Raw genomic sequence first — 14,327 nt, forward strand, 5'->3', positions numbered from 1 at the left:
TCAAGTGGAGGGGGTCCCTTCATCCACTGCAGGGAAGTCAGCACACAGTGGGACAGGTACAATGCGGGTCAAGTGGTGAATGTTCTGGCAGATGAGTGGGGGAGCCTCCATCTTTTACCTTTCCCATCTCAGCAGTAATTATCTCTGATGGACTGGATTATTGGTGAATTTTGGTGTTATAACACTTTTTTTTTTGTATTTTTCCAAAGCTTCTATAATGAACATATATTATGTTCAGAATGAAAACAAACATTATAAAACAAAAGTTCAATGAAACTTAAAACTACACTGGAAACATGTGAAGACTTTAAAAATAGTAATGTTACATAAGAGATTTATTTGAACATATATTAAAAAGAGGGAATATGGGGCAGCCTGGGTGGCTTAGCAGTTTAGCACCGCCTTCAACCCAGGGTGTGATCCTGGAGACATGGGATCGAGTCCCACATTGCGCTCCCTTCATGGAGCCTGCTTCGCGTCCCTCTGCCTGTGTCTCTGCCTCTCTCTCTGTCTCTCGTGAATGAATAAATAAAATCTTTCTTAAAAAAAAGAGGGAATATTTTTATGGCACAATCCCTGCGCTGTTCCAGCTCTCAAGCTATCAAATACACTTCCCTCCTTAACTCTTTGTTTCTATGCGTTGTGTCTGGGGCAAGGGCTCAAGAAAATGCACCAGTATTATGATTCTGGAACTCAACTAGAAAACAGAACTTTCCTTCACTGCTGACTCAAGTCTAACACAAAAATGTCACGTATACAATCAATCAATCAATCAGTCTACATTATCCCAAACCCCTGTCTGCCTGGTCACAATTTTTTAACAAAGCCACATCTTGTTGCTTTTCATCCATTTCTGCCTCAGGCAAAAGCATTTTATGATGTTATGAAACATACAGTTTCCTGGTATAGATTTCCTTTTACTTTTTTTTTTTAGATGAAATAGTGATGCAGTTTTCTTCATCAGCTTCAGAATCCAAGTAGATCCAATTTAGGATTTTATATAAGCACCAAAAAAATCAATGCAAAGAGGAGGAAGTCAGAGCTGCCAATGTATATGGCTTATTGACTGAGAAGCAGAGGGGGGCTAGGATATCCAATCATTACTTCCTTTTGAATATCTGTCACTGTATTCCTGCCATAGAAGAAAGTGGCTTGATTCTCACTGAAATTTGCATTTTTACATTTATAAGTGACTCTAGATGTTTAAGGCAGTTTAAAATCTGGCATACCGTAAGGAAGAGAATATTACTGACCACAGCCACAAGAATTATTAGTTATCTTCATAGATGAGTAATAAATTATTGTTCTCAGTTGTTGTTGTTTTTTAAGATTTTATTTATTTATTTATGAGAGACCCAGAGACAGAGGCATAGACACAGGCAGAGGGAGAAGCAGGCTCCCTGCAGGGAACCCAATGAAGGACTCCATCCCAGGACCCCAGGATCATGCCCTGAGCCAAAGGCATCTAGATGCTCAACCACTGAACTACCCAGGTAGCCCTTTGTTCTCAGTTTTAAAAGATTCACTTGGATGAGCACAATTACTCAGGTATTTTTCCAGTTCTATTTTCTACAAATAGTTTCCTAAATTTCACTTTAGTTTGCTGCAGTTGTTAGAAATTTTAATGAGAAGAAACCCTGGCTGGTCAGACAAGTCATTTCTTCAGTGAACACCTGACGCTGAATTATAAACAGGGTAGGTCTTCTGGGGAAAGGCAGCCACTGACAGAAAACCAGCAGCCTTTCTCCTTTCTTCTTCCTTTCTTTATATTCTTTTCAACCCTCCTTTCATGTATAAGATGATTTCTTTTCCTTTTGGGTTTTTCTTCCCCAATTCATGTGAATTTCCTCGGAAAACAACAGCAACAACAACAACAAAGCATCAGAAGAGGAAGTTGTAGTTGGTTATGAGGGTTCTAAATACCAGCCTTTGTTCATCCACATTTGCAATAGCCTATTCTCAAGATTATTTTTTATTATAGGTTGAAGTTCTCACTTTGGAGAGAGAGTGCAGTTCTGTGTGATGGGAAGCAAGTCCCCTCGAGATTTGTATATGTGACTCCCTACTATCACCCTAACCTTCAGGATGGCTGATGGGCTTTTCCCCCTTCCTTGCATAGCAAGATAAAACTTGCTGATATTTACAGTGATTAAAACAAATGACCAAACATGGCAGTTTTTGTCTAGAGTCAATTCACAATTATCTTCCTATAGGCCTGTGGATTTTCCGTGGCCAATTTTCAATTCCAGAAAGGTTTCTACTGGTCCCTCTGATCCTTCAGGGTTACTTCCCCCTCATTAGTCAGTTACTGCTCAGGGAATACCAACTACATTTAATATTAGATTAAGCAAAATATATAGGAAGGTGAATCATCAGGAAAACCCACGTTGCATACAAAACACAAAAAGGAATGTTCGGGGTGTACCTCTTAGTTTGTGTCATTGGCACCATTTTGTAACTGAACAGTGTGTTAGAAGCATTTTAATACTCTCTAAAAATCTTGTTTGCATGTCCAATTCAGAGAAATGGGTCTGGCTATTTCAATTATTCTACAATTCATTATCTAATTTATAATTTATAAATGATTCAAGGGAAATCTGTTCTTCTCCCACCCAATAGTCCTTCTTGTTTCTTCATTTCAGCAGACATTAGCAGCACCGTGGACAACAGGAAAGAACTAGGGAAAGGAGGATTAAAAAGCTCACTTTATGACTTATTAAGTTTCTGGTAAATGCAAGAATGGACTAGAAAACAGACTGAAGGGCAGCCCTGGTGGCTTAGCAGTTTAGCGCCACCTTCAGCCCAGGGCATGGTCCTGGAGACCTGGGATTGAGTCTGGCGTCGGGCTCCCTGGGTGGAGCCTGCTTCTTCCTCTGCCTGTCTCTCTCTCTCTCTCTCTCTCTCTCTCTCTCTCTCTCTCCCCTCTCTCTCTGTGTCTCTAATAAATAAATGAAATCTTAAAAAAAAAAAAAGACTAAAGTAAGATTTCCTCATGTTCTACTTTGGAACTTCCTCTATTTGTGTATTCCTTGGCCCCTGCCATGGTGAACAATCAAGAGCTAGCTAATATCAAGGCAGCTATGAAAATCAGTGTTTTCAGGGAACAAATCAGGATGGAACTAGAAGAAATGGCTAATGAGCCCAATTTTAACAATTTAGAAATTGTAATGAACGAAATTCAATTTGCTTTGACTTCCTACAGCACTTACACTTGTATCACTAACTTGGCAGTTAGCACACACTGGTTTATGCCATGATTACTATCAGTAATAGTATCAGTTGGCATGTATTGATATTTTGCTGAATTCTGGGCTATGTATGGTCCCTTACAATGTTTCTAATCTGTACAGCAACCATTCTAGTATCATTATTCCCATTTTACTGACAAGAAAACAAAGGCTCAGGGGTAAGTAATATGCTCAAGACCACAAAGTCCATTGGGTCAGTGGTAGCACAAGGGTTGGACCCAAGACTGGCTGACCCCCAAACCCTCTCCACATGGCTTTCTCAATGTCAGGTGTAACTATTTACAGGTCTCATTCTCTTTCCTAATGAGACTGGAAGCCAGTGGAGGATAGAAGAGGAATCCCTAGGGGCACAAGGACCTAAAAATTTCCATATCCTTGCATCACTCATTGTTTCCTGTGCAATGCTCAATAGGTAGATTGACTGTGTCTCCATTTTGGTCGGGGGTTTTTGTTTTAGCATCATTTTTGTTTCTATAGAAAGGCCAACTGCAGCAATGCAATTGCTGGTAGTAAAAGCACTACCAAAGTATAGCTTATTTTTTTTAAATGTGTCACAACCCTGTGCTATCACTTATAAATGGGTAGTATACATACAAATCCAACCCAGGGGACCCTTGGGAACAGACACAGGAATGTAAGCAGCATTATCCCAGTGGTCCCTGAGTATTGATGACAACATGATGATTATGGTCAGAATGTCTTTCTCTAGTCTAAAGATGGATTTGTCAGAGGACAGGCATCACAATCTGTAATTACAAATGAAAATGCACTCTTACCAGCCTGAGATACAGGTTACTTTGAGCCCCTTGTACAGAATAGAAAGAAATGGTAACATACCAGGTGTCAAATATCAAAAGAGAAAACAGGGTAGCTCCTCGCTGGATTACTCTCCCTCAATAATTTAGAACAAGGGGGCAATCCCAAAGAAAAAACTGAAATTGTGTCTTTGCTTATAAAGCGTACTAAAAGTTGTTTGGATATTTTTGTTAATTTATTCAATGATTCTTACTCGGCACACAACAGAGACGTCTATACAAATGCTACTATCTTCAGAGGTTGCCACTGCTTACACAAGGGTCAACACACAGCTCAATGAATGCATATTTACCTTAACTCACTGATCAATGAAATGAGAGCTGCTTCTCAGAAATGAAACATACAACCTTGGAAGCTTTTGGAAACTATCACACAGAGAGAAACGGTCACTGTAGAAAGCTTTCTCACAAAAAGTGTTTAAAATGACCAACAGACCATCCACCCATTTGGGCCATACTCTGCACCCCTCTGACATTTCAAATTCCAGAGATGGAATAAATAGAGATTTTTCAGTTCTCAAAATTTTATAGTGCCTTTTGGGCTTGATTCTTAGTAGACAAAAGAGCAACTCCTCCATTTTTTAGTAGACAGGCTTGTGCTTCAGCCTGGAGCTCTCCTGTCCTGCTATAGCTGCACTTTTAGTTTCCTAAGTGACCTTGGGTAAAGCACTTAACCTCCTTGCATTTTAGCATGTCCAACTGTGAAATAAGAAAGATAATGACAACAACAATATTAAGGCTTAGCACCTACATACCACACTGAAGTGTTTTATGAATTCATCATATTGGGCTTGGAAGGGGCTTTTAGGCTTTAAAGCATCTGAGAACCATTAGCAAATTCCCACATTAATGTAACATATATGGTCCATAGAATTACCTGAGAGGTTTTGCAAGTTAAGTGCATGCAAGTTACTTTGCAGGCAAGACATTAGGTAACATTCAAAGAAATACAATAGCTTTTGCTATTTACCTCAGGAAGGAACAGGGGGAAAAGCAATTTTAATGCATCTTATCCAGTTTGGTGAGAATTATAAAAGTACCCAAGTAAAAGATCAGCCTCTGAGAGTTTTAATGGGAGCTCTGAGTATAGGTAATGGATAACCAGCAAGGTGATTCTTCCTATTATCCCAATCCCACCTTTAACACTGTCACCATGTCCTCCTCTCTCACTCTCCACCATTTCACATCCTTTTCTCCCAACAAAGATGCAATTTCTAAGCAGATTTTTCAGCTTAGACAAACCTGCTTTGATCACTCTAGCCATATGGAGAGAATCTTAACTACTAAATGCAGCTCTAATTACGTCCTGTTAGATCATGCAGTACATTCTTAACTGTAATGAACTTTATGCTGACACATGACTGCACTAGACTGTCAGCACTGGTGCCAAGCCCTGGGACCACACTTCCCGAAGAGTAGCATCAGCCAAGTTTAGCACTCTCAGTTCCAAGACCATGCATGCAATGAACAGTGCTGATACATTTTAAAACAGTCTGGATATTTATCATGGCACAAAATTTCAAAAGTACATTGTCACAAATACATACCGCTTGGACTCAAGCGGTGACTTTGTAGATGATTTCAGATGCTATGTCCTTCATCATGAACATGGAAGTTGTAGGCAAAACCCTCCTTAACGGAAATCTGATCAGTTTATGTGGCTCCTATACCTTCCTTTATCTGTTAGGTTTACTTTCATTTTGCCCCATCTCTCATGCGTGATCGACGCAATATCATTTAAAGACTCCAATTTGTTGTTTCTTACAAAAACAGATCTGCCAGCAAAGTTTGTTGAGTCCTGATCTGTTCTTTGCTGTGGAAGGCTTTGTGGCATCTCATCAAGTGGTTGTGGTTGATGTCCACATTGTAACTGGTGTGCGGAAGTCATTGAACAATGGCATTAAGACCTGAACACTAACCACTGGGAGATCTAGGATACTACTATACAACCCTGAGGAATCGCTTTGCAAAGCTGATAATTTTTTCTATTTCTAGAACCAAAGAATTTCTAAAATGGAGCACTAACCTGGAAGTCAGGGGACCTGTGTTCTAGTCCCAGTGTGGCCCCTGAGCAGGAGGGGTGCTAGACAAAGTACTTCAGGTATCTAGGCCAATATGTCTTCAAAGGGGTTGAATTTGATGCTCTATTAGCTCCTATGAATCTTAAAATAGGTATATAATAATATGATTCCATGACTTTTCATACTTATGTGTATTTACAAGATATATTAAAGGGGGTGCCTGGGTGGCTTAGTCAGTTGAGGGTCTGACTCAAATTTGGCTCAGGTTGGGACTCCTGGGTGGCTCAGCAGTTGGGCATCGGCCTTCAGCTCAGGTTGTGATCCAGGGTCCTGGGATCGAGTTACACATTGGGCTCCATGTGAGGAGCCTGCTTCTCTCTGTGTCTATGTCTCTGCCTCTCTCCGTGTCTTTCATGAATAAATAAATAGAATCTTTAAGAACAAATTTGGCTCAGGTCATGATCTCAGAGTCATGAGATTGAGCCTCCAGTCAAGCTCCATAATCAGCAGGTAGTCTGCCTGAGATTATCCCTCTCCCTCTGTCTCTCCTTCTCCCTCTAAAATAAATAAATAAATCTTTAAAAAATAAATAAATAAAAATTAAAAAATAAAAAACATACTAAAGGAATGGAGAAAGCTGTGGTTTTTTGAAAGAATGATAATGATTTTCTGTGCAACTGTTGGAGAGCTGGAGCAAAGTACAAACTTCTGTTTAGAGAGTCGCAAAACAAACAAACAACAAGAAAAAATCAGTGCACATAAATAAGAAAAGGCAAAAGACATGAAATTAAAGAGACAACTTAAATATAAAATTAAAACTGCTATTTCTGTACCAAAAGTTGGGAAGCTGGAGACAACAAATAAAAGAGCAATAGTTAACAACAACAACAAAACAGATAAAATTATGGAATAAAGAGGATTCTATGCAACTCAGCCTCTTCTACCTCTCTCATTTCTATTCACTGCTTAGGTATTTTTTATGCCCTGAATAGAGAGAACAGATGCAATACAGTACAAAACAGGAGGGGAATATGTTCATAAAAAAGCCAGCTAGGGGAATAAAGCAGGGTGGACAAAATCATAGTTTCTAAATGGGTGCATGGATAGATAAGCCTTAATAGGATGACCAAAGGAGAGATAGGCCTAATTTGGCCAGTGGGAAGGTATTTCTCAGGTGTGTGTCTATCTCTGTGTTAACTCCATTTCCACTGTGGAAAAAAAAAATGATGCTGGATGCAGTGAATGCAGCTTTGCTGGAGGGGTTAGGGAAGTAAGTAGTCCCTAATGCTAGAATTACAGCGGCAACTGTGGCCACGTCATTAGCCATAAAGCCAAGTGTCTCACAAAGTTGCAACTATGATATGTGAACTGATAACAGCAGCAATTAAAACAATAACACCACAAAGCCTCAAAGAATCTTTAATTACTCATTTATTTGGAAACTAAGGTTGAAGATTACAGCTGCTAAAGGCTACAGCTCTTCCTTACTCATTTCTATTTATTTGGCTTTAGACATTTTTCTATTGCTAATGCAATTCTCCATGTTTAATGGGCCTTGGTTTTTCTAGAAGTCCTATAAAAAGATCAGTATTAAATCCCAGTACTTCCAATTACATCAGGCATGTGAGCAAAATATTAGCTCTTTAAAATGGACAATCAACCCAAACTTCACTAGAATAAGAGTCACATGGATATTTAACACACCTGAATACTGCAACTAAAATATAGTGACTGGTACGTGCCTCTACATTTAATCGACACAAATCTGTGAGTCATACCATGGCACACTTAAACTACTCTGAGACTTTACAGTCTAGAAGAGGAAAAAGGGATTGGGCAAGAAATACGATACAATGCAATAATGTCATGTAAGCAGCACAGACAGATTCTGATCCATAAGCAAGAAGTGGGGAGGGGTGATTTCTGAATGGGGATTAAAGAAAGACTCATGGCAGAGGTCGCATTTGAAGTGTTTCCTAGTCTGGATGATGAGGGAAAATGGCATTTCTGACAGCTGGGTTAGCATGATGGGTAAGCAGAGACAAGTGAGAGCAGAGGGAGCCTGGGAGATAGGGAATGGTTGCCACTAGATGAAGTCTTAGATATGGCCTTGGGGGGGTGGGGTGAAGGATGGGTTATAGGAGGCTTGCTTGAAGAGTCTGGATTTTATTTGGAAGTCAAGGAATAAGTCAACTTTTTTTTTTTTTTAATTTGGGAGTTACAGTTCATCACATCCCTGTAAGGATTATCTGTCTAATGAGGATGGGCAGGATCGCTTGTGAGGGAAATCCCTGGAGTCCTCATATGGGGCTATAATGAAAGCATAAGAAGGACTTTGTGAGGATGTGGAGTGGGGGTGGCAGGATAGGAGAGCGATATACTTCCTTCTAGAACACAGCAGTCCAATACAACTTTCTGCTATAGTGGAAATACTCTATATCCGCACTGACTGATACAGTAGCCACAAGCCACATATGCCCAGTAAGTACGTGAAATGTGGTTAGTGTGACAAAGAAACTGAACTTAAAATTTTATTTAATTGTAGTTAATTTAAATTTAAAGAGCTACATGTAGCCAGTGACTACTGTATTGGACAGCACAGATGTCAAGTAAGAAATATTGCACAGGTAAGATGTCAAAGAAATCAAGAGAAATAATATTTAAAAATGTTTACATAGCAGAAGGCAGAAATTCAAGTTACTTCTGGTAACTTTCCTAAAAATTTGGCATGACTCAAGTGCCTGTTAAAGTACCTGAAGTTGTGACTTTCTGGAAGACAGGAATATTCATTCATCTTTCTATCTCCTAGTCCCTAGTACAGTCCTAGCACTGTAAGTACTCAAAGTAAACAATTCAGAATGAATACATAAATGAGTTACTAAATGAACACAGTATGTATATGCAGCTTGGAGCCCACCATTTAAAGATTTGAATTTGGGAAAATGTTTTAATATGTGAGGGTAGCAACTGTGGGCTCCCTCTGTAACTTCATTCCTTGACTGCTCCAAAAATAAAAATAGCAGAGCATATGAACTGAATAGCTAGAAGAATTGAACTTTCACTTTCTTAGTGAAGCTGGTAGTGTTATTTTTGCTCAAGAGCTTTAAAAAAGTCAAAGGATTCATATGAATGATAGAGCTTTAGCACCATGATACATTTAGTTTAATGCTTTGAGAAAAACAATTTCCTGATTATAAAAGCAGTACATACTTTTTATAGAAACTTTGGAATGCACTAAAATAATAAAGGAGAAAATAAAAGTCATCAAAAATCTATAACCAAAGGCATTCACTGTGGAGATATTTCCCTTATGCCCTTTTTTTTCTGTGTCTATGTATCTATCCTTTTTCTCCAAATATCACAAATCTTCATAGCATGAGCAATGTTCTCATTCTTCTAAAACAATCTTAATAGCTGCATAATATTCTGTCATGTGAAAATGCCATAATTTATACAACCATACCCCTACTATTGGCCATCTACATTGTTTCCAATACAACTGTCATTTGTCAATTTGTACCAAGAGACTTAAAATAGGTAGTACCTACTTCTGGGAAAATATCTTAAGGAAATAGTTCTCAATGAGCATCAAAGAATTATTTACAATAGTGTAAGACTACTTTAACATCAGATAATAAAAGAATATTAATAAGTTATATTACATGAATATTAAACCTTATAAAAGTTGTTTTCGAAAAATTTGAAATAAGACTGAAAATACTTCTGAGAGTAAGTGAAAAACATGATATCAAATTACATAGGAAGTACAGGCTCCAGTTTTTAAACCAAAGCCAAAACCTATGCATAGAGAGAGTAAAAATAAAAGCCTGGGAAGTACACAGTAAACACACACACACACACACACACACACACACACACAAATCACAATTTTTTTTTTGTTTGTTTGTTTTTAAATTCCAGAGTAGTCAACTTACAGTGTTAGTTTCAGGTGTACAATACAGAAATATTAGCAATGGTTATCCTTGGCTGAGAGACCAGACAGTAATTATATTCGCTCCCAACCCCAATATTTCCACAGCTTGTCTGTTAAGGAGACCACTGAGTGTTGTGGGTAAGACCTCAGAGTGCTCTAATGCTGTCACAATGTCCTCAGAGAAGACAGCATGGTGACATCCAGGTTACCCACTTAAGCTGTTTAGAACACTGTGAGACAAGTTTGTCCCTATTCCTATAGAGAGAAGCAAGAGAGTATGAGCTCTAAGCAAACAGAGACGTGGGGGCTCTCAACACAGCACATGTTCTCATCCCTCAAGGACTTGGAGACCTTGCTTAAAACATTAGACAACAATCATAGAACGTTAACTTCATCTGCTTCCCATTAGAAACAAAATCACTGTGTTAAACATGTCAAAGAACCTTAGGTCCCACGCAGGGGGTTCTGATTCTGCCAGTGGTCTCCCATAAGACCATTCCACTACACTGGGCAGGTGGTATTTGTTTACAGTCATGACCACATGCTAGAACAGCTTCCCACGTGAGAAGGCAGGAAGTATGGCAGAGGCATAATAGCCTCAAAAACCGTTGTTATCACTTGCAGGACTATTACCAGTGCTGTCTTTATGTATTGCCCTTAAGGGAGACACAGTGCTAAGCAGTTCCCATTATTTTTCATCATTCATGTCCCCTTTTGCCAATGAAAAAATATTAATTAAGAGCTTGTTAATATCACTATCTTACATATGGGAAAATTGAAGGATAGAGGATAAGTAAGTTGGCTGAGGTCCTTTTACTAAGAAAGCTTCAGAGATGGGATTTTGACCCAGGCAGTCTCCCTCCAGAGCCTAGCTCCTCTTTCTTCCTCACTCCCATTCAGCTCCATCATGCTTAACCTCTGCTCCAAACACTGTTTACATGATCAAAATAAGGTTTACATTCTTATTTGTAAGCCATTTCTAGCTAATGTCAACAATTATCCCAATAACATCAAAGTGAATAATAATTCACAGAACCCCCTTTTAATAGATGTAGCTCACAAAACTATAGATTCACTGGAGTACTTCATTTGAATTAGGTTCCACAATCATTTAAGATTCAATTTGAATAAAATGTTCCAACTTACTGTATTGTGGCCCTCACAGAATAGGATTATCTAGTGCCAGAGTAATGTTTCTCTGAGATTATGAGCATTCCTTTTTTTAAAAAAGATTTTATTTATTTATTCATTCATGAGAGACACAGAAAGAGAGGGGCAGAGACACAGGCAGAGGGAGAGGCAGGCTCTCCGGGGAGAACCCCATGTAGGACTTGATCCCGGGACTCAATCCCGGAATTCTGGGATCAGGCCCTGCGCCGAAGGCAGACGCTCAACTGCTGAGCCACCCAGGTGTCCCATGAGCATTCCTTTTCTAATTAGTACAGAATTGTCCTTTTTTTATTAGCACACTGTTTGTACCACTGATTACATGAGCTGGAAGCAGGAAAGTCATTTAGCTCTGTGACTATGAACTGTCTGTACCTTCATAGTACTACACTTCATGTCATTCTTAGGCATTTAGTTAGAACACGTAATGACTGCATTCCAGTTTCCCACCCCAGATTCTCCTTGCTCTCCACATTCATATCTGTTGGTAGAAGGGAGTGATGGAAAACAGTTGAACTAAATAAAAGAAAAAGAGGCCTTCCGAAGCAGACATCGTGACTCCAACCAGAAGTCTATTTTCCATGTACATTCACTGTACCTTGAGACCTTGTAACACATTTTATAAACATGAGAGTATATCTCAAGTCGATGGATCCTTTTAGGTTTCAGGGTGTGGATCTCCCAGAACCTCCTTACTAAGCTACATTGCTAGCTTACAACATCTTGCACTCTGACCTGTGATTTCATTTAATAGAATTCAGTGCATCTAGTAAATCATGGTTTATAAGAATAATATCACTTGTCTTGTTCTTTCTAGTTTTCAAAGCATTTGTTGAGTGATCACAACATTTCAGTTATGGGCATAAAAAGAAACAATGCCCCTTTAAGAGGCTGGGAATGAAAAGCTAAGAGTTGTACTACTAACACAGAATAGGATGGATCTCCTTTCAACAACCATATTGGGATTTGTTGATAAGTATATGGTCATCCCGTAACCCAAACATTATAGATTGCTTACTATCTCAATAATTGCTGGTCATCAAATTAATATTTGTAATGTGCCTCCTAAGTGCCAGGTCTCAAGTCTGGCCTGGAAATAGGAAAAGCCTATGCTGTAACTCAAGGATTCTTTTAGTAACTTGCCAGCTTATGCCGCTGTACCTCCAGACTGGGACCAACAGTGCTGTGGAAAGAGCCCAGGCTTTAAGAAACCAAGTGACCTGGAATTGAAATGCTGTTTTGGGACACTTGGGTAGCTCAGTGGTTGGGCGTCTGCCTTTGGCTCTGGGTGTTGTCCTGGAGTCCTGAGATTGAGTCCCACATTGGGCTCCCCTTGAGGAGCCTGACTCTCCTTCTGCCTCTCTCTGTGTGTCTCTCATGAATAAATAAATAAAATCTTTAAGAAGAAAGAAAGAAAGAAATGCTGTCTCAATTGCTTACCAGCCAGTGACCTTGAGAGTCACTTTACTTTTCTGAGCTTCAGTTTCTTTACCTAGAGCCAATGGAAACAACCTCTCGGGGCAAACATATAGTAAAATAAGGGAATGGATATAAAGTGTCTGGCACATGGTTCAATTAATAGGAACTCTATAGAAAGTTAAGATTAGATGAGAAGGAAAAAAAAAAAAGATGGAGAGCTCAACCAACTCAATCCCTTGATACTTGATGAGACCAGTGTTATGAGATGTGATATAAAAGATCCCAAAGAATGTTCTTTCCACCCAGCACCTCAAAAATGCATGCATGCATGTCATTTATGCCTCCCAAATGCAGAGAAGGACCAAGTGTTTGTGTGCCAAAGACAGACATCCCTCCTGCAGAAGAAAGACAACCCTTCTGCATACATTGCTCTCTACTGGTGAACTCACCGTAGAGAGGTGTAGAAAAGAGTATGAAGCTCTGTGAGCAGCTAGACCTAACACAATTATCACAGGAGGGCAGGCAATCTATTAGTGAAAAGGCTAATGACATCCTATTTTTGAAAACATCGGCCCTGCTGGCTACTACAGAGATCCAGGGGTCACTTGTGCCAAAGGCATTTCCAATGAGCGATGGGCATGAAGTGCAGGAATTACCTTCCAGGAGCTCTGGGTGGAGTGTAATCCCCAGAGCAAAGGGCACAGCACGGGCAGCATCTCTGCTGTGCAGACTGCAGATGGCCCCATGAAACCTAACTGGAATCATAACGGTTTCCAACACAAAACACAGAGGTTTATCCCAATTCCAACATCTGGCTGGAGCCAGAAAAATAACTCTGAACAATTAAACTTCAGGAGGGAGTATGGATTCAGTGATAGACCATTCGGCTCATGATCTTGAGCAAGTAAACTACTTTCTAAATCTATTAATGGGCTTTACGCCAAATCCCCACTTACTACTGTCTCCACAAGAGGCAGACAGGGGCACTGGGTCAGATTTTATGGTAATGCTCGGCAAAAGTGAGGTAGGAAATTGGGTGATTGCTAAACCACAAGGGCTTTATTTACTGGCATTGACTGCAAACGCTATAAAAGGAAAAAGTTAAGGTGACAGGTCTGAAAGAGCTGATTTTATTCTTTTTTAAAAAATATTTTATTTATTTATGAGACAGAGAGAGAGAGAGAGAGAGAGAGAGAGAGAGAAAGGCAGAGACGCAAGGAGAGGGAGAAGCAGGCTCCATGCAGGAAGCCTGATGTGGAACTCCAGGATCATGCCCTGAGCTGAAGGCAGCTTAACCCGAGCCACCCAGGTGTCCCTGATTTTATTCTTGATACGTGGGCTCCACTTTTACTGACTTCACCCTGATTGAGGGAGAGAAACAAAAAGAGAATGCTTCTATTTACAGGAACTTGAACGAAATCCCCAGTAGAAATTTCATTACATCTCTAAAGATGCTCTCAGGCATGAGGAACAAACCCGTCGGAAAAGCCAAGGATGCTTTTTTTTTTTTTTTTAAGAAAACTTACTATCATAATTTACTTCTCTCGTGCAATAAGATGTTCTTTTTTGACTTTTTTACAGCCAGAGGAAAAATTTTGTGTGGCTAATGAATTTTTAATATTTGTATAGGAGTCAATCAGTCATAAGACTTCCTGCTTTGATTTCATACTTAGTCTTCTGGTATTTTGACAGCACTCCCAAAGATAGGGGGAGAAGCACACAG

At 39.5% G+C, this 14,327-nt stretch overlaps 1 protein-coding gene across 4 annotated transcripts in view; it reads right to left on the minus strand.

Annotated features, from left to right (window-relative positions):
• LHFPL6 (LHFPL tetraspan subfamily member 6) overlaps positions 1-14,327 on the minus strand; it is a 238,208-nt gene that overhangs the window by 123,153 nt on the left and 100,728 nt on the right. The gene's annotated exons all lie outside the window — the stretch shown is intronic.

Source organism: Nyctereutes procyonoides, unplaced genomic scaffold (genome assembly GCF_905146905.1).
Source record: "Nyctereutes procyonoides isolate TBG_1078 unplaced genomic scaffold, NYPRO_anot_genome, whole genome shotgun sequence".
NCBI lineage: Eukaryota > Metazoa > Chordata > Mammalia > Carnivora > Canidae > Nyctereutes > Nyctereutes procyonoides.